At 43.2% G+C, this 18,664-nt stretch overlaps 1 pseudogene; it reads left to right on the top strand.

Moving 5' to 3' along the window:
• LOC134355431 (uncharacterized) overlaps positions 1 to 17,229 on the top strand; it is a 36,225-nt pseudogene extending 18,996 nt beyond the window's left edge.
• Positions 17,230 to 18,664: the final 1,435 nt, after the last annotated feature.

Raw genomic sequence — 18,664 nt, forward strand, 5'->3', positions numbered from 1 at the left:
GAAGTTATCTAGGTTGGTTCAGTATCCTGATGGTTGAAAGGTAATAACTGTTTCTGACCCTGGTGCTGTGACACCTCCTTCCCAATGACAGCAGCGTGAAGAAAGCATGGCCTGGGTGGTCCATGATGATGGATGCTGCTTTCTCATGGCAGTGTTCCATGCAGACTTTTATCCATATTTGTTCTGCCTGAATTTATAAACAATTATCTGTGCTGCATTTTATAGCAAATGGGCTGAGTCATCAAATCAAAGCAGTTGTATCTTGATGAAAAGTACAGAAATCACATGGATTGTGAATGTCTGTGTCCTGAAAGCCAACATATCTTTCCCCGCAGGTGGGATTGTGAGATATGACCTCAAAAAACTATGCATCCTAGTTCATTGAGTCTCCAAGCAAAAGTGTAGAGAGATGGAGCTCAAGTGAATTCTATGCTGAGCAGTTTCAAGGATAGAAACATTATTGAAGAGGGTAGGTTTATATTGGAACAAGTCAACCACTCAACCACTGGGGCTTGGATTGTCTTATTTCCCCTGTTCAGCAAATTGAAAATACATGGGCAAAAAAATTAGTATTACTTAGACTGTGGCAATAACAGAAATGTAGATAATTACCTGGATGGCAATAGAATAGAAAAGCGGGAAACGTAATGAGTTTTGGGTGTCCTTGTACATCTTTCACTGAAGGTAAACATGCAGATGCAGCAGGGCATAAAGAATGCAAATTAGATTTGGACTTTCAGAGAGAAGATTCAAGTAAAGGAAAAAGCATGAAACACTACAATGAAACAGGGCCTTTATCAGTTGGGAAAAAAGTTCCAAGTAACATTTTTTATCGAAGTATGTATACCATACACAACCTTGAAACTTGTCTCTTTACTGGCAGCCACAACACAAAGAAACCCAATAGAACCTATCAAAAAAAGACCATCAAACACACAATGTGCCAAAAATAAACAAATCAATCAAACAATAATAGTAAGCAAATAACATTCAGAACTGAAGTTCATACAAGTGAGTCCCCAGCTATGAAGCCAGTCACTGGCAATCTCGGAGCCTGTCAGTTGCAGGCCGCAGCCTCAGCTCAGCGCAGGGATGAGTAAACTTTGCGGAGCAGTTAGCCTCACATCAGCCCGTCCCTCTTGTCCAGCCCTGACAGCCTGAACTTTTCAATCTGGCCCTGTGTTTAAGTCGGCCAACCAGAGCGTCATTCCTCACACTCACACTCAGGCCCTGCCATTCGATGCGCTCACATGCTCGGGACCTGCTGACTCGATTCGATCTGGCCCAAAGGTTAAATCAGTGAGACATCAACTTGTTCCTCGCTCTCGACTACTAGAATTGTGTGCAGTTTTGGTCCAATGAAATATGTTCCTGTTATAGGTCAGCCGATCGTTCCTTGCTCTCTGACACGTGGCCCTGATGCTCCGGTATGCTCTCATGCCCAGGACCTAATGCCTCAATTAGGTCCGTACCAGACATTTCCAATCTGGCCCAGCACTAAAATTGGTATCAGGCCATCAGTATTGTGTGCAATTTTGGTCCGATGAAAGATGTTCTTGTTTTGGATGGAGGCGAGCAAAGGACCAGCAGACTGATTTCTGGAATGTCACAAGTGACAAAAGATCAGAGATTTAGTTGAAGAGGTTTTCACTTGCTGCAGTTTAGAAGGCTGAGAGGTGATTTCATAAAAATTTGCAATATTTTAGATACAGATTCAGGTTGGATGCTTCCAATGCCAGGGAATACAGGACAGTTTCCGGACTCTGAGAATAGTCTAATGGGTGAGTCATTTAAGACTGAGATTAGGAAAGGTCCCTTCTCCCAGAAAGTGGTGAATCTGTATTTCAGAAAGATTGAGTTATTTTTCTCAGAGGTAGAGAGATCAAAAGATATGGGAAACAGTTACTCTCCCAGATATCTCCAGGTTCTAATATTCTACGTCCAGGAGAACTTAAAAAGTTGGGACAAGAAAAAAATTACTGGCCATTTCTAATTTCAATGGACTAGGGGAAAGCTAACCACTCTATTTTAAAAAAGGAGCTAGAGAAAAAAGAGGAAATGATTGAGCAATTAGCCTGACACTGGTATTGAGAAACGTGATGAGGAAGGACAAATGGTAAAACCAATGTATTGAATTGGTCTTGGGTTTCTTTGTGCCCATTATAAATTCCCCCATTTCTGTCTGTTAGCTATCCTATATATATTTGTTTTAATTCCTCATCTCTCCATGTACCTATTGAAGGTTTCACATGAGTATATGTGTTCCCTACAAACCTGCTCACGTTCTAAATTTTCAATGATTTAATCAATTTCTTTGTTTTGTTTTGAATTCTAAACTATTTCTAATATTCAGCTTTGCAGATTTGCTGAACATGATGCATTTCCTTGGATCTAATAGATTCACTAATTTCTTTTGAAAGTCGTGCTTGATGGTCTTAAAAGCTCGAAGGGGATCTCTTTAATGCATGAAATATTCCCTGAGGGTGGATGGAGTTCATGTTGAAAAGGATGTTTCACAGGCTGCAGGGTCCAGAATGGGGACAATTCCAGGAGAATATGTCATGGTCCGGTCTGTGAAGTCCGTATTCCGGTTCACGGTCCAGTCCATCGACCCTTGCTCCAGATTTTCCTATCCACCCTGTTTCTTTTCTTGTTGAGCTAATTTAGGCAGTTGATGCTAGTTGGGGCTGGCTGCATAAATACCTTCAGAGACCCAGGCATGGCTGCTGGATTGTTCTTGTCGTTACTCCTTGTATCCCTTGCTCTGCCTTCTGTTTCCTCGCCTGAAGTTCTTGTCTCGTCTTGGTTTGCCAGAAGCCTTGCCTTGTCTTGCCGGTAACTCTCACCTTGTCTTGCCTGCAGTCTTGTCCTAGAGGCACCCTGTACCTCACTCCCTTCCTGTCCTTTGCCTCCGCCCAGGTAAACCAGGCTGTCTTGCCGTTACCTGGGGATGGTTGTATCCCTTCCTGTCCCTTACCTCTGTCGGGTGGTTATCCACGCTCTGCCCAGGAGTACCGCGCCCTGCCAAACCTCGCCTCGCCTCAAGTCTCCTGCCTCCTGCCAAGCCTCGCATCGTCTCCTGCCTCCAGCCTCGCCTCGCCTCAAGTCTCCTGCCTCCTGCCAAGCCTCACCTCAAGACTCCTGCCTCCAGCCTCACCTCACCTCAAGACTCCTGCCTCCAGCCTCACCTCGCCTCAAGACTCCTGCCTCCAGCCTCACCTCACCTCAAGACTCCTGCCTCCAGCCTCACCTCGCCTCGACTCCTGCCTCCAGCCTCACCTCGCCTCAAGACTCCTGCCTCCAGCCTCACCTCACCTCAAGTCTCCTGTCTCCAGCCTTGCCTCGCCTCAAGTCTCCTGCCTCCAGCCTCCAGACTCGCCTTGTCTCAAGTCTCCTGCCTCCAGCCTCGCCTCGCCTCAAGTCTCCTGCCACCAGCCTCGCCTCTCCTCAAGTCTCCTGCCACCAGCCTCGCCTCTCCTCAAGTCTCCTGCCACCAGCCTCGCCTCTCCTCAAGTCTCCTGCCACCAGCCTCGCCTCTCCTCAAGTCTCCTGCCACCAGCCTCGCCTCTCCTCAAGTCTCCTGCCTCCAGCCTCCAGGCTCGCCTCGCCTCAAGTCTCCTGCCTCCAGCCTCACCTCTCCTCAAGTCTCCTGCCACCAGCCTCGCCTCTCCTCAAGTCTCCTGCCTCTAGCCTCGCCTCTCCTCAAATCTTCTGCCTCCGGCCTCGCCTATCCTCGAGACCCCTGCCTCCGGCCTCGCCTCGCCTCAAGTCTCCAGCCTCCGGCCTCGCCTCACCTCAAGTCTCCAGCCTCCGGCCTCGCCGCCAGCCCGAAGGCTCCAGCCTCCTGCCGGGCCGCCAGCCCGAAGGCTCCAGCCTCCTGCCTGGCCGCCAGCCCGAAGGCTCCAGCCTCCTGCCTGGCCGCCAGCCCGAAGGCTCCAGCCTCCTGCCTGGCCGCCAGCCCGAAGGCTCCAGCCTCCTGCCTGGCCGCCAGCCCGAAGGCTCCAGCCTCCTGCCTAGCCCCTTGCCAAGCCAAGTCTCTCGCCTCTCGCCTCATCAAGCCAAGCCTCTAGCCTCTAGCCAAGCCAAGCCGTCTCTAGCCTCTAGCCTCTTGCCAAGACAAGTCACTAGCCTCTAGCCTCTTGCCAAGCCATGCCAAGTCTCGAGCCTCTAGCCTCTAGCCTCTTGCCAAGCCAAGTCTCTAGCCTCTAGCCTCTTGCTAAGCCAAGTGTCTAGCCTCTAGCCTCTTGCCTAGCCAAGCCAAGTCTCTAGCCTCTAGCCTCTAGCCTCTAGCCAAGCCTAGTCTCTACCCAATCCAAGCCAAGTCTCTAGTCTCTAGTCTCTAGTCCCTAGTCTTTAGTCTCTAGCCAAGCCAAGCCAAGCCAAGTCGCTAGCCTCTAGCCTCTGGCCTCTGGCTTCTGGCCTTATAGCCTCTAGCCTCTTGCCAGGCCAAGTCTCTAGCCTCTAGCCTCTAGCCTCTAGCCTCTTGCCAGGCCAAGTCTCTAGCCTCTAGCCAAGTCTAGCCAAGTCTCTAGCCTCTAGTCTCTAGCTCAAGCCTGAAGATTCCAGCCTCCTGCCTAGCCCATTGCCAAGCCAAGCCAAGCCTCTGGTCTCTGGTCTCGAGTCAAGCCAAGCCTCTAGCCTCTAGCCAAGCCAAGCCTCTAGCCTCTAGCCAAGCCAAGTCTCTAGCCTCTAGTCTCTAGCCAAGCCAAGTCTCTAGCCTCTAGCCTCTTGCCAAGCCAAGTCGCTAGCTTCTAGCCTCTAGCCTCTCGCCTCTAGCCTCTAGCCAAGCCAAGTCTCTAGCCTCTAGCCTCTAGCCAAGCCAAGTCTCTAGCCTCTAGCCTCTAGCCAAGCCAAGCTTCTAGCCTCTTGCCAAGCCAAGTCGCTAGCCTCTAGCCTCTAGCCTCTCGCCTCTCGCCTCTCGCCTCTCGCCTGAAGATTCTAGCCTCATCCTGCCTGCCTGCCACGCCTCATCCTTGCCTAGTCCTGGGGTCCAAGCCAGAGGCAAGACCCAGGTACTGGGTCCTTGTCCAGTCTCTGGCTCGGAGTCCAAGCCCGGGCTCCAAGCTCTCTTATCCTAATCCTGTCCCTAGTACTTCAGTGTCTGTGTCTTGCACTTGGGTCCATTCCCAGCCACCCACCTTATGACAGAATACTGATAATCATTTTGTTATTGTACTTAAGTCTGTTACTCTGTGCAGTTTGAACAAATGTTTCAAAAATGAAAAGCTTTATTCAAATCTCTGAGTGTTCACTGGAGGGGTGGAAACTCTCTCACCAGCAAGAGAATCAGCAAAATTATATGTAAAGAAAATTGTTGCCAGGATTTTATGACAACTTCTCAGAATGGTCGAGGTTTCTGTCACTAGTGCAAACACAGAAAGCCAGACATATATTTTACACACACATTGTACAAATGATTGCATTTAATTGGAGTTTGTACTGAGGAACAGCTTATTGAATATACTTTCAAATTCAAAAGCTCATTGCCCCTAAATGAGTACAACAGGTGAGACCATCTCAATCTTTCTTCTACCCATCCTCTTAGTTTTCTGCCACTCTACACCTGAAGTGAGGTTCCATCATTTCATTTATTTAGCAATAGAGCATGGTGTAGGCCCTTCCAGCTCTTTGAGTCATGCTGCCCCAGCAACCCCTACCAAACCCAATTAACCCTAACCTAATCATGGGACAATCTACACTGTCCAATTACTTTACTCGGTCGTCTTTGGATTCTGGAAAGAAACCGGAGGACCCTGAGAAAACTCACACATTCCACAGGGAGGACATACAGAGGCTCCTTATAGAGCAGCGTCAGAATTGAACTCCAAACTTCGGAATGCCCTGAACTGTAATTGCATCACTCTAGCTGCTTCGGTACCATGGCAACCAGGGTACATTGACTTTCTGTATATGGTTTTAAAAGACTTTGCCTTTTCATTGAGAAAACGCCCTGCATTATCCTGTTGGATAAAAAGTGTACTTGAACCATTACCTGCCTGAATACTCAAGCAGTTATGACCACGCCCCTCAGAGGGTGAGGGGGCCCCGGAAAGAGGTCTCCCCATGGCTGGCAGAGGCCAGCTCCCTGGCTGGAAATCTCCCTTATGATTGGGATTACAGTTCCCTCAGTCCAAGTCCCCAGCAGCATCTCCACGCCACCAGTGCCTAAATACGGGAAAGAATCCAAATTGTCGGTGAATGTAACTGGGTGCTCAGGAGAACAGCAATAAGCATAAAACCATTACAGCACCAGCGATCAGTGACCGGGGCCCAATTCCCACCACTGTTGCAAGTTGTTTATGCATTCTCCCAGTGACTGTGTGGGTTTCCTCTGAGTACTCTGATTTCCTCTCATTTTCCAAAGGCACACGGGCAAGTATTAGTAATTCATAGGCATGCTATTTTGGTGCTGGAAGCATGGGACACTTGCAGGCTTCCCCCAGAAAATATTCTATATTGGTTGTTATTGCTAACAATGCATTTCACTGTGTGATCTGATGAACATGTGACAAATAAATCTCATCTTTAATCTTTAAATGTGTATTGGATAACAGATCACCTTTGGTCTACCGTGCTCAAGTACCCATTGGTCCAACGATTGTGCTCTCTTGTTTTTGCAAATACAAAGCAGATAAAACGTCATTTGATTTTCTTTTAACAGGGCCAATCCATTTCTGTGAAAATACTGGGACAGTATCTACAACAAGTGCACAAAGGGGAGAACCTATTTCACATAAAACGTAAAGTATAAGTTTCTCTCTACGGCTGGTTTCACTGCTACTCCTTCCAAATAGAGCCAGTTGGGAGAGAAATTTGTCTCTCTTTAACTGGTATTAGAAACATTTGACATGATTAACTTCAATGAAATGACATGTTGGAAACTAAATTTTGTTGTACAGGCGTCAAGCCTGAGATCAAAGATAATTTTCTTACTCTAAATATTCTGAGTACTAAAGTCATTGTTGTATATTAGAACAACAGGCCCTTCAGCCTGACTCGTCCAAGCCAAACAAGGGTCCAGACAGCCGCAAAACAAAGAAAACCATGGAAACCATTCAAAGAAGAGGTTCGGCTACATGGTCAGCAACTCTGTCTGTCAGAGAAGAAGCCACCAATCAATTCTTTAATGTAACAGTTCCAATGAAATGTTTGTAAAAGAACATGTGAGGGTTCCCAAATGGCCTGGACAGTAGTTAATATCACTCATAACCAATATCACTCTCATTGGTCATGATCACATTTCTACTTGTGAGACCTTGCTGTGAGCAGATTGGCTATTGCAATTTCCCACACTGTCAACAGTGTCTAACAATCATTTCTGATCTGTAGACATCCTGAACTCATGAAAAATGCTGTGTAAATGTCAGACCTTACAAATGGCCAAGAATAAGTTTGAAACCAGGACTGACACTTTCTTATTCTTTACCACAGGCCCACTTACATAAGTGTGCTCAGTGTTGTTGGAATTCTTCTCATACTACTTGTCGTTTGTCTACTTTGCTACCTGAAGAGAAAAAGGAGGGGTAGGTTTCTTTTTTCCTTTAATTATTTCATGATGAATATGATAACTAGCAGCTGAACCTTAAAGAACTTGATTTCGTTGCAGTCAACAAAAAGCCAGGATTAGAGTGCCAATTTGTTGGTTTACAACACATGATAAAATGGTGTTGCTTCCACTGTAACCTGGTGACTCCATTATTCCTGAAACATCAGGTGATGGAATCTCACCTCAGGTGTGGAATGGCAGAGAACCAAGAGGCTGGGTTGAAGAAAGATTTAGGTGGTCTCACTGTTGTACTCAGTTTTGGGGAATTAGCTGTTGTATTTGAAGGTGTATTCCATAAGCTGTTCCTCAGTACAACTTCCAAATTAAAAGCAATCATTTGGACAATGTATGTGTAAAATCATTCTCTCATGTCATTCTCAAAAAAAAAGATCAGGTGTATCTTTCACCTATCTACCACTCACTATATATCACTGGACAAAGTACCCTGCTCTCATTGGTTGCTGTAGATTAAGTCACGGGTCTGCTTTGCTGAGATGATCCTGACATGGGCACCACGGTAGCGTAGGGATTAGCACCACACTGTTACTCCTTGGGGCTTTTTGGAGATCGGAGTTCAATTCCGATGTTGTTCTGTACAGAGTCTCTGTGTCCAGCCCATTGAATGTGTCTCTGGGTGCTCCAGTTTCCTCCCACTCTCCAAAGAGAGTTATCTGGTCATTGTAAATTGTTCCATGATTGGATTAAGTTTAATCAGGCTTGTCGGGGTCACTGGGTCAGCGTGGCACAAAGGGCCAGAAGGGTTTACTCTGTGATGTATAAATAAATAAATAAGTAATCTTGTGTCCTTTAAGTAGACTTTGTAAACCATTGAAGAGAACTGTGAGTACAGAGATCATCTCTGTGTTATTATCAGATGGGGAAATGGAGTTGATCACTGGAAAATAAAGCCCCTGCAGCCTCCAACTCACTGGCTGATGGAATATAACTCACTGGATGAAAATGAAGACAACTAATAATTCAACTGCTCCCCATGATTTAGTTTCTGGCCCCTCTCTCTCTCTCCCCAACAAACCAGACAGTTACTTTCAGCGTAGTATTATCCTCAAGTCACTGCTTATTGCAACGATCTGAACAAAAGGAATGCATTCTTTTCCAAAGAGAGATTCCCTAAATGGTCAATACCTGAGGTATAGGCAGGAAAGTGCTAGGGATGCTCAGCATGTCAGATGGCAGCTGTGGAGAGAGGAACAGCTGATCCTTCAAGGCAATGAACTTACATCAGAACAGGAATATATGAGCGATAACAAGTCCTGAGGTGCAGAGGAAGTACGGAAGGAAGCATAAAAGAGAGGGTTTCTGAGGGAGTACAAGACAGAAAAAATACGTCAGGAAAGATGATGTGTGAGGCAAAAGGTGGGTGGTAATAGGATAAATGAAGACTTAAAGATGGGCAGGCTTTGAAATTTGATATCTTCATTGGTGACATTATCCTCATCAGTAACAGAGTGTACTGCTCTTGATTTCCTTTGGCATTTCTCTTTCTATTGTTAACTATTAATTTAAAAATGGGAAGCAGGATTTGGGAAATAAAATCTGTTCACAATTCCACTTCCACTATTCTGCCCTCACTCAAGAGTTTTCCCCGTTTTCTTAAGGTAGGCAGATAGGTAAACTCCAGTCTAGGTGTAGTTGTAGTTTGAATGCAGTTCTGTTATTCAGCAACCCATTACAGTAAGCCAAGAGCTGAGAAAAAAAGTGTTTCTAGATGTTTTCACAAGAGATGGATTCAAATATTGATTAAAATTCCTTTGCCTCGTCACAAAGTTTCATGGACAACTGAATGAGTAAATATGCAAGCAATTACAAAATGGCTGACCTGATGTCGTAGGTCATTTGCTTAGAAACACAGTAGTAAGAAATGAACAACTGCTGTAAACTTACAAGTAAGCAGTGATTTCTAGTGACTAGAAATAAAATGGCAAACCAAATCAGGGGGAACATAACATTCACTAATAGTCTCAGGCCATAAAAACCTTTGATTGAAGATAGGGCATTTGGTTTCCATATGAAATTGTTGATCTCAGTGTTGAATTTGAAAGGAGATTTTGTGACCAGTAGGAAAGTGAGGTAATTTTTATTTTGGGCAGTTTGTTCCTTCTTCCCGAGGGACAATCTGCCACAGAGTCCTGGGGAGATCAGTGAAATGTTCATGGGACAGTGTGAATATTGTCAGGTAACCTGTTCCATCATATTGTGAAGAAGAAATATTATCTAAAAACATGCACAAACAATGTAGAAAATGTAGGTAGATCAGACAGAATTTGAAGCAATAAAAAGAAAAATGAAATTTCAAATCTGAATTCTTCATTACAATGTTCAAAGATAAAAAAAATGTCAGTTTGCAGTAGCAGAGAAGGTGAGGCATAAAACAACATGATCCTTTCTGAATATTGTGCAGTAACCAGAGCAGAGGTTTGCTCTGTGTGGAGAATCATTATGGTGTTGCAGCCTGGGTTCCTGTGGTTCTGAGATTCAGTATGGGGGCCATGGTAACGTAACAGTTTGGGCGAAGCTATTACAGCTCGGGGCAGTTCAATTCCAGTGCCGTTCTGAAAGGAGTCTCTGTATGTCCTCCCTGTGGGATGCATGGATACACTCCGGGTCCTCCAGTTTCCTCCCACAGTCCAAAGACGTACCAGGTAGGTGAATTGGTCAATGGAAATTGTCCCGAGATAAGGTTAGGGTTAATCTGGATTGTCGGGGGTTGTTGGGGTGGCGAAACTCAAAGGCTGCAAGGGCCGACTCTGTGCTGCATCAATCAATCAATCAATCAATCAATAAATGAATAAATAAATGTTTATGTCTGTAACAACCATGCAATTTTTAGCAATAATGGTATATTTTCCAGAATTCAAGCACAACGCATCTCACAGAGAAGGCAACAATGATACCCAGGTATGGACAAGAAGTATAAATTGTCTGAATATTTCAGAATATTTAAAATTTGGATTTCATGGGAGTTTACAGATCATTCATCCCCACTAGTCCAGTCCAGTATTAATATTTTACACAAACCTCTGAACACTCCCTTATTGAATCCCATCTGTATATCCTTCCAGTTATTTGTCCCTTGCTCTCATGCTCATCTAGCTATTCCTTCAGTCTATCCATAATATTTTATGTGACTTATCTTCAAAGTGCTTCAGTCTTTATTACGTTACTGAAAAGTGAAAAGTGAGACTGGTCCTTTCTCTACATTTGGAGATGGAACACCTAATTGTGTAAATCTGTCTTTGGGTTGAATAACTTTTCTGTTTACATTTTGTATATTCCCTCTAAGTCTCAAACTCTGACGTGTAATCAGAAAAATAGGGCAGGTCTATTCAGAATAATAAATTGGGGGTGACACAGTAGGGTAGCGGTTAGCGTAACGCTATTACAGCGCCAGTGACTTGGGTTCAGTTCCCCTCCTGTCTGGAAGGAGTTTGTATGCTCTCCCTGTGACTGTGTGGATCTCCTCTGGGTGTTTCCATTTCATCCCAGATTCTAAAGATGTTAGTATGTTAATTTGGTCACATGGGTTTAATTGGGTAGTATAGGCTTGTTGGGCCAGAATGGCCTGTTTCCATGCTGTATCTCTAAATAAGTAAATATCAGTTCTGTGATGATCTCACCCCCACCCCCCCTCCCACTTTCTCACTCTACCCTTCAATCCTGATACCATTATGAATAGTCTATTGTCTCTTAGGTCTGTTATCAACAATCTTTGTGATATTTTCCACAGTTTCTAACATGCCTCTTGTGTATTATTACCTTAATTAATGTCCCAATTAATTTAACTTTTTTTCCTTATTGAGTGATTGGGTTCAATATTATCAAAGAGTTTCAATTGGTTTCTCAATTTTATCATTTGCCTTTCTTATTCCCAAAGGTAACTGCAGGGTGGAGATTGTTGGAGGATTCTGCTCTGCCGTACATTTTCCCTTGTTTGCATCACTTTCCCTCTCAGAACTGTACCCTCAGAGAACTGTGTGTTCCTCTTCTGCATCCTCCAGCCTCGGAATCCCACCACCAATGTCAGCAGCTTCAGCTGCCCAAATCCCACACACTAGACAATCCCACAAATCCATGAACTCCTGCAATTCTAGCAACACACATCAAAGTTGCTAGTGAACGCAGCAGGCCAGGCAGCATCTCTAGGAAGCGGTACAGTCAACGTTTCAGGCCGAGACCCTTCGTCAGGACTGACTGAAGGAAGAGTTAGTAAGAGATTCCTGCAATTCGGTCCTCTTAACTTTTGTTCGTCATGAGTCCTTCTGGCTTACGAGCCTCCTAATTACACCCATCTAATCAATTTACCTGCTTCGACAACCCATTTAGACTGTAAACCATAAAAGTACTGTAATTTGCCCAAATAATTCCCAACTTCATTCTCAACCTCTTCTCTTGTTGAATCCCTGTGAAACACCTTGGACCAGTTTAGTGTGTTGGTGTTGTAAAGCAACATGCCGATGTTGTACATTTAGTAGCGGGTCCTCACTAGTGATCACTGTCACTCAGTCATAAACTGTTATCAAACATTCTGAAAAATTATATTCTACAAGCTGATTGAAAAGATTGGGATTTACTTAAAAGCAGAAAACTGAGGGTGATCTGGTAGATATCTGCAACAGTATCCAATTGTTTTATACAGTAGTGAACATGTTTCTACTTACAAATGAGAGCAGAAGTAAAGCTATAAACATAAGATAAATAATTTAAAAATCCATGGACAAAACCATAGACCATAAGGTATAGGAGCAGAATTAGGCCATTTGGCCCCTCAAGATTGCTCTGCACATCAAATCATGACTGATTTATTTTCTTTCTCACCCTATTATCCTGCCTTCTCTTAGTAGCCTTTCACACCCTCACCTTCCACATTCATCAGACATAATATAGATCTTGGAATTTATTTATTATTTCAGGAAATGGCCAGGTTGGATGAAAACATTGTTTATGCAGATCTACACCATGTTCAAAACAATGAGGCAGCTGCCCAGTCGGCTAACAATGAAAATGGAGTTGTGTATGCAAACATGAAATTTAAAAGGAAGTCACGAGCTGTTATGGATGAGGACAACACCACCTATGCAGATATCAAATTTCAAAGCCAACCCGCAAGGCCCAAATAGAAAGCTTTCTCTCCTGGTACTCCACAGGACTCAGAATAAGCGTGAAAAAGTCATTATGTGGATTAATTTAAGGCAGAAAAGTTACACTCAGAAGCCACTTTATTAAGTACACTTGGTTACCTGTTTGTTAGTGCAAATATCTAATCTGCCAATCACGTGGCAGCAACTTGATGCATGTTGACATGTCATGCATTGAAAGGTGTAGTTCTGCACACCACTGTTGTAACGTATGTTTATTTGACTAACTGGCACCTTGAACCAATCTGGCCATTGTCCTCTATTGGACCTGTTTATTGACTGTTCCTTCAGGTTTTTCCAGGAATCAGGAATGATGAACAGTCTTAATTCTAATGATCATTTATTTTAAAGTATAAAAAAACATACAAGTACTAAGCAACACACATAAAATGCTGGAGGAACTCAGCAGAGTAAACAAACTAAATAAGGTGCAGAGAAATTACACTGAGAGGTAAATGAACGGCTTAAAATGTGAAGTCAAAATGATGACACCTCTGAAAAATCCATGACTTTTATAGGCAAGATAAGGAAAATTCCTTCGATAGAAATAAACTAGTTAATAGGCCACATAATTAAAACAATTATCTCATGTGGATAATGTGATCATTCTTCACCAGTGAGTGGGTATAAACCACCACATAATGTCAAAAATATATGAGTATGTTAAAAAAGTACAAACGTTATAAGAAGTATTGTTTAAAAAAGCAGTAGTTTACAACACCTCTGACCTCTCTCAATAACAAGGCATTTTCACACACAGAACTGCCACTCATTGGATGTTTTTTTGTTTATCGCTTATGTCATATTTCTTCTCCATTCTAATGTTTGATCTGAACAACAACTGAACCCCTTGATCATATCTGCATGTTTTTACGCATCTTGTGGCTGCCACATGATTGGCTGATTAGGTATTCACATTAACGAGCAGGTGTACGGGTGTATCCAATAGAGTGGCCACTGAGTGTAACTCATTTGACTGAATCTATCCACTTAATTACTTTGTTGAGCTTATCTTGAGCTGATTCTTCCACAGATCCCTCTTGTCCAGTTCAGCTTCATAGGTAAGTATAACCAACTGGCATTGAGCGTCTGAGTCTATATCGTCTCTGAGTTACTGACCATCATGTCGCGGGCTTTTGGAGCAGCAATGGAGGTCCTCCATCTCTGGTGGTGTTCAGTGCTTCCTTCATCGTGTCAGTAGCTTCCTCTCAGTTTTCACTATTGTTAGTCATGCAAGTCCCGATTTGAGACTCAGTTATAGAATCACACTCAGACGTAGCATTCTTCATTGCTGTTTCCGCAACAGTTTTGTTTTAGCTGTCAGAGTTGTTAGCCCTGAGCTGAACCACTGAACCTAGAGGACCAGTGCAATACTCTTCATCTGGCCTCGACCCTTTGACCTGCTTGGCAAGGGTAACCCTGCCAAGGGCCAAAGCATAATGCCTTAACTCCAGTCGATGTAGCTCACCAGGCCATTGAGGTACAAAACCCTCCAAAACATGACAAAGTTGTGATCCTCTTGGAAGATCGATCATCTCTACAAATGTCAAAATGCTACTGCCTCTCATTTTGAGTTCTGCAATATCCACCCTGATATCCCCTCCTCAATCATAATTTCTTTCAGGTATTTAAATATTAATAGAGTGATTATCGTGTTTTAATTATATAGAGCTTTGGTAGACTGCATATGGACCATTTTGTACAAGTCTGGTTCTTCCCACCTAAGGAAGGATACAATGGACTGAGTACAGCAAAGTTTTCCCAGAAAGATTCTTGGGATTTTGTGTTTGTTAGATTGGTGTATGAATTCAGTGAAACAAGGAATATGGAATATAGAATACAGATCATATCAGGGTATAATACAGGGACTCACCCTGTCTGTGCTGACCATTATTCCAATCTAACTAATCCCATCTGCCTGCACATGTTCTTACCTGGCCATGTGTCTGTTTAAATACCTTTTCAATGTTGCTATTTTATCTGGCAAATTATTCCAGGCACCATTTATACTTACTGTGTAAAGAAAAAATGCCTCTCACATCTCCTTCAATGTTTTCCCCTATTCACTTTAAATGTAAGTCCTTTGGTATTTTATACATTTACCCAGGGAATTATGACTATCTCCCCTGTCCGTGCCTTTCATAATTTTAAACTCTCCCTCAGGCTCTGACACTCCAACTTTGCACATGCTCTCCATATATCTATTACACTCTAATCCAGGCCAAACCATGGTTAACCTCTACTGCACCATCTCCGAAGCTTCTACGTTCTTTCTATAGTCTGGAGACCAAAACTACACAATTGCTCCAAATGTTGCCAAATTTTTATACAGTTGCAACTTGACTTCCCAACTTTCATACTCAATGTTAGCAAGCATGCCATATACCACCTTTACTGCCCTGTTCACTTGCATTGTTACTTTCGGGAGCTGTGGACTTTCATGTCACGATCCCATTGTCGATCAGTGCTCCAAAGGGTCCTGCCAGTTCCTTCATAATCTTGTCTTGCATTTCACCTCCCAAAATGCAACATTTCATGCTTGTGTGATTTGAAGTCTATCTGTCTTTTCTCTACCCAAACAGCCAGCTGATCTACAGAGGTTATAAAAACTATTCACCCCCACCCACCTTGGATGTTTAAATTTTTTATTATTTTACAACATTGAATCACAGTGGATTTAATTTGGCTTTTTTGATGCTGACCAACAGAAAAAGACTCTTTCGTGTAAAAGTGAAAACAGACCTCTACAAAGTGATCTAAATTAATTACAAATATATAACACAATAATCACCCCCTTCAAGTCAATATTTAGTAGATGCACTTTTGGCAGCAATTACAGCCTTGAGACTGTGTGGATAGGTCTCTATCAGCTTTGCACATCTGGGCATTTTTCCCCATTCTTCTTTACAAAATTGCTCAAGCTCTGACAGATTGCATAGCGATCTTGCTTGAACAGCCCTTTTCAAGTTCAGCCGCAAATTCTCAATTGGATGAGGTCTGGACTCTGACTTGGCCACTCCAGGACATTAACTCTGTTGTTTTTAAGTCATTCCTGTGTTGATTTGGCTTTATGCTTGGGGTCATTGTCTTGCTGGAAAGCAAATCTTCTCCCAAGTCTCAGTTCTCTTGCAGACTGCATCAGGTTTTCCTCCAGGATTATTATATCCTTCTGTATCCTTCGACCACATTCCTGACTATCCCCAGCTCTGAAAATTTTGTTTTTTCTACAAAAATACCTATGTCTTCATGCAAATCATTTATATTTATTACAAGCAACAGAGGTCCAGGCACTGAACCTTGCAGAGCTCCACTGGTCATGAGCCTCGAGTCACATCATCACCCCTCTACCACTGGTTCACTTGTCTATCAACATGCCCACTTTGTTTCTAAATTACAGACTCACTATGGATCCTGTGTTACTTAATTTTCTGGACCAACGTAATATGAGGGACCACGTCAAATGGTTTCTAGAGACCATGTATAAAACATCCATAGCATTCCCCTCATCAATCATTTTCTTCACTGCCCTGTATTATCCAGGAGTTATGAAATTATATGAATAATTGGTATGAATTGAAAATGGGAACAAAGCTTCCTGAAATAAAATGTAATCCACTAATATTCTAAGGGTTTTGAAACCAATCATTGAGGGTGGGATATTCTATTTCTAAAGCAACACACACAAAATGCTGGAGGAACTCAGCAGGTCAAGCAGCAGCCATGGAAATGATGTTTGGATCTGAGACAGGACAGGAAAGAAAGGGGGAAAATGCTAGAATAAAAAGGAGAGAGGGAGTGGATAGTTAGAAAGTGATAGATGGAAGCAGACGGGTTGGAAAGATAAAGGGCTGGAGAAGAAGGAATCTTATAAGAGAGGAGAGTGGAACATAAGAAAAAGGGAAGAGGGAGGGTACCCAGGTGAGAAGAGGTTAGCGGCCAGAGTGAGGAATACAGAAAAGGTGAGGGGGTGTGTTTTTTTAACTGGAAGAAGAAACCAATATTCATGCCATCATGTTGGAGGTTAACCAGATGGAAAACTAGCTGTCGCCCCTCCACCCTAAGGATGGCCCAATCTGCATCTATAACACTTCAGATTGAGACAACTGAAAAATCGAGGTGTTAAATTGTACTGAATAAAGTCTTCAGGATTAAATCAAAGGAACCATTAAGTGGCCATATCCTGTATTAACACAGTGTTGAAGGCATATACCAACCTTTGTATAGTCAGGGGGTCATCGCTCAAATCTGTAATAAAAGATATATATTTTGGATGTCCAGTGTTTATGCTCAGAAGCTCTTAGACCAGCTGCTAGGCTATTAAATTTTAGATGTGCTGTTCATTTGGGATGTTCTCCCATGTAAATATGCAATTCTGCAAAAGTTACCTGTCTATTTTCAGCAATTAAAGTTAAAGGTTAAGTAACAATAACTATTAAAATGCATTTAATCACTGATTGTTTTCTTTTTGTTTACAAAGTATAAAACATCACTGTATTGTTTTGTGTGGAGTGAGCAGAAATAGACTCTCTAGATCTGCTGTGTTGAATAAAGTTCTTCTGTATCTCACATGTTCGGTTTCCATGTGGCTCAGTTCAGCACTCACAAACATCTCGTAGAATTACAGAGCAATACAGCATGGATAAAGGCCTTTCGGCCCAGTCTCTCCATGCTGACAAGTGCCCAATTCAGGAAGGGGAATTCTAGTGAACACACACAGCGAGTAATCAGCAGTGGAAAGGGTGAGCAGTTTCAAGTTCCTCAGTGCCAACATTTCAGAAATAGCTTCAACCCCTCCACCAGCAGACCTATGAATGGACAGTGAACCCATGAATATCACCTCTCTATTTTTCCGCAGAAATGAGGAAATCTGCAGATGCTGGAAATTCAAGCAATACACACAAAAAAAATGCTGGTGGAACACAGCAGACCAGGCAGCATCTATAGGAAGATGTACAGTCAACATTTCGGGCCGGGATCCTTCGTCAGGACTAACTGAAAGAAGAGATAGCAAGAGACTTGAAAGTAGGAGGGGAAGCGGGAGATACAAAATGATAGGAGAAGCCGGGAGGGGAGGGGTGGATCTAAGAACTGGAAAGTTGATTATCAAAAGGGATACCAGACTGGAGAAGAGAGAGGATCATGGGACAGGAAGCCTGGGGAGAGAGAGAAGTGGGGAGGGGAGCCTGGAGGGTGGAGAGCAGGCAAGGAGCTACAGTGAGAGGGACAGAGGGAGAAAAAAGAGAGAGAAAATATATATATATTAAATAAATAAATAAGAGATTGGGTGTGAAGGAGAGGAGGGGCATTAATGGAAGTTAGAAAAGTCAATATTCATGCCATCAGTTTGGAGGCTTCCATGGGAAACATCCTTTCTACATTTACTCTGTCTGGCCTTACAATGTTCAAAAGGTTTCAATGAGATTCCCCCCATCCTTTGAAATTCCTGTGAGTAGAAGCCCAGAGCTATCAAATGTTCCTCATATAATGATTTCATTCCTAGAATCATTGTTATGAACCACCTCTGAACCCACTACAATGCCAGAACATCTTTTCTCAGATAAGGAGCCCACAACTCTTCACAATAGTCAAAGTGCGGCCTCACCAGTGCCTTATAAAGCCTTAGCACCACATCCTTGTTCTTATATTTAGACCACTTGAAATGAATGTTAGCATTGCATTTGCCTTCCTCATCACTGCCAGAGTATCAAAGGGTATGGGGTGAAAGCAGGGGAGTGGGGATGACTAGAAGAATTGGATCAGCCGGTAATTAAATGGTGGAGCAGACTTGATGGGCTAAATGGCCTACTTCTGCTCCTATATCTTATGGTCTTATGGACCTGTAAGTTAACCTTTAGGGTGTTCTGCACAAGGACTCCCAAGTCCCTTTGCATCTGACTTTTGAATTTTCTCCACTGTTAGAAAACAGACTTTACATTTATTTTTACTACTAAATTGCATTACCATG

Source organism: Mobula hypostoma, chromosome 13 (genome assembly GCF_963921235.1).
Source record: "Mobula hypostoma chromosome 13, sMobHyp1.1, whole genome shotgun sequence".
NCBI classification, from domain to species: Eukaryota; Metazoa; Chordata; class Chondrichthyes; order Myliobatiformes; family Myliobatidae; genus Mobula; species Mobula hypostoma.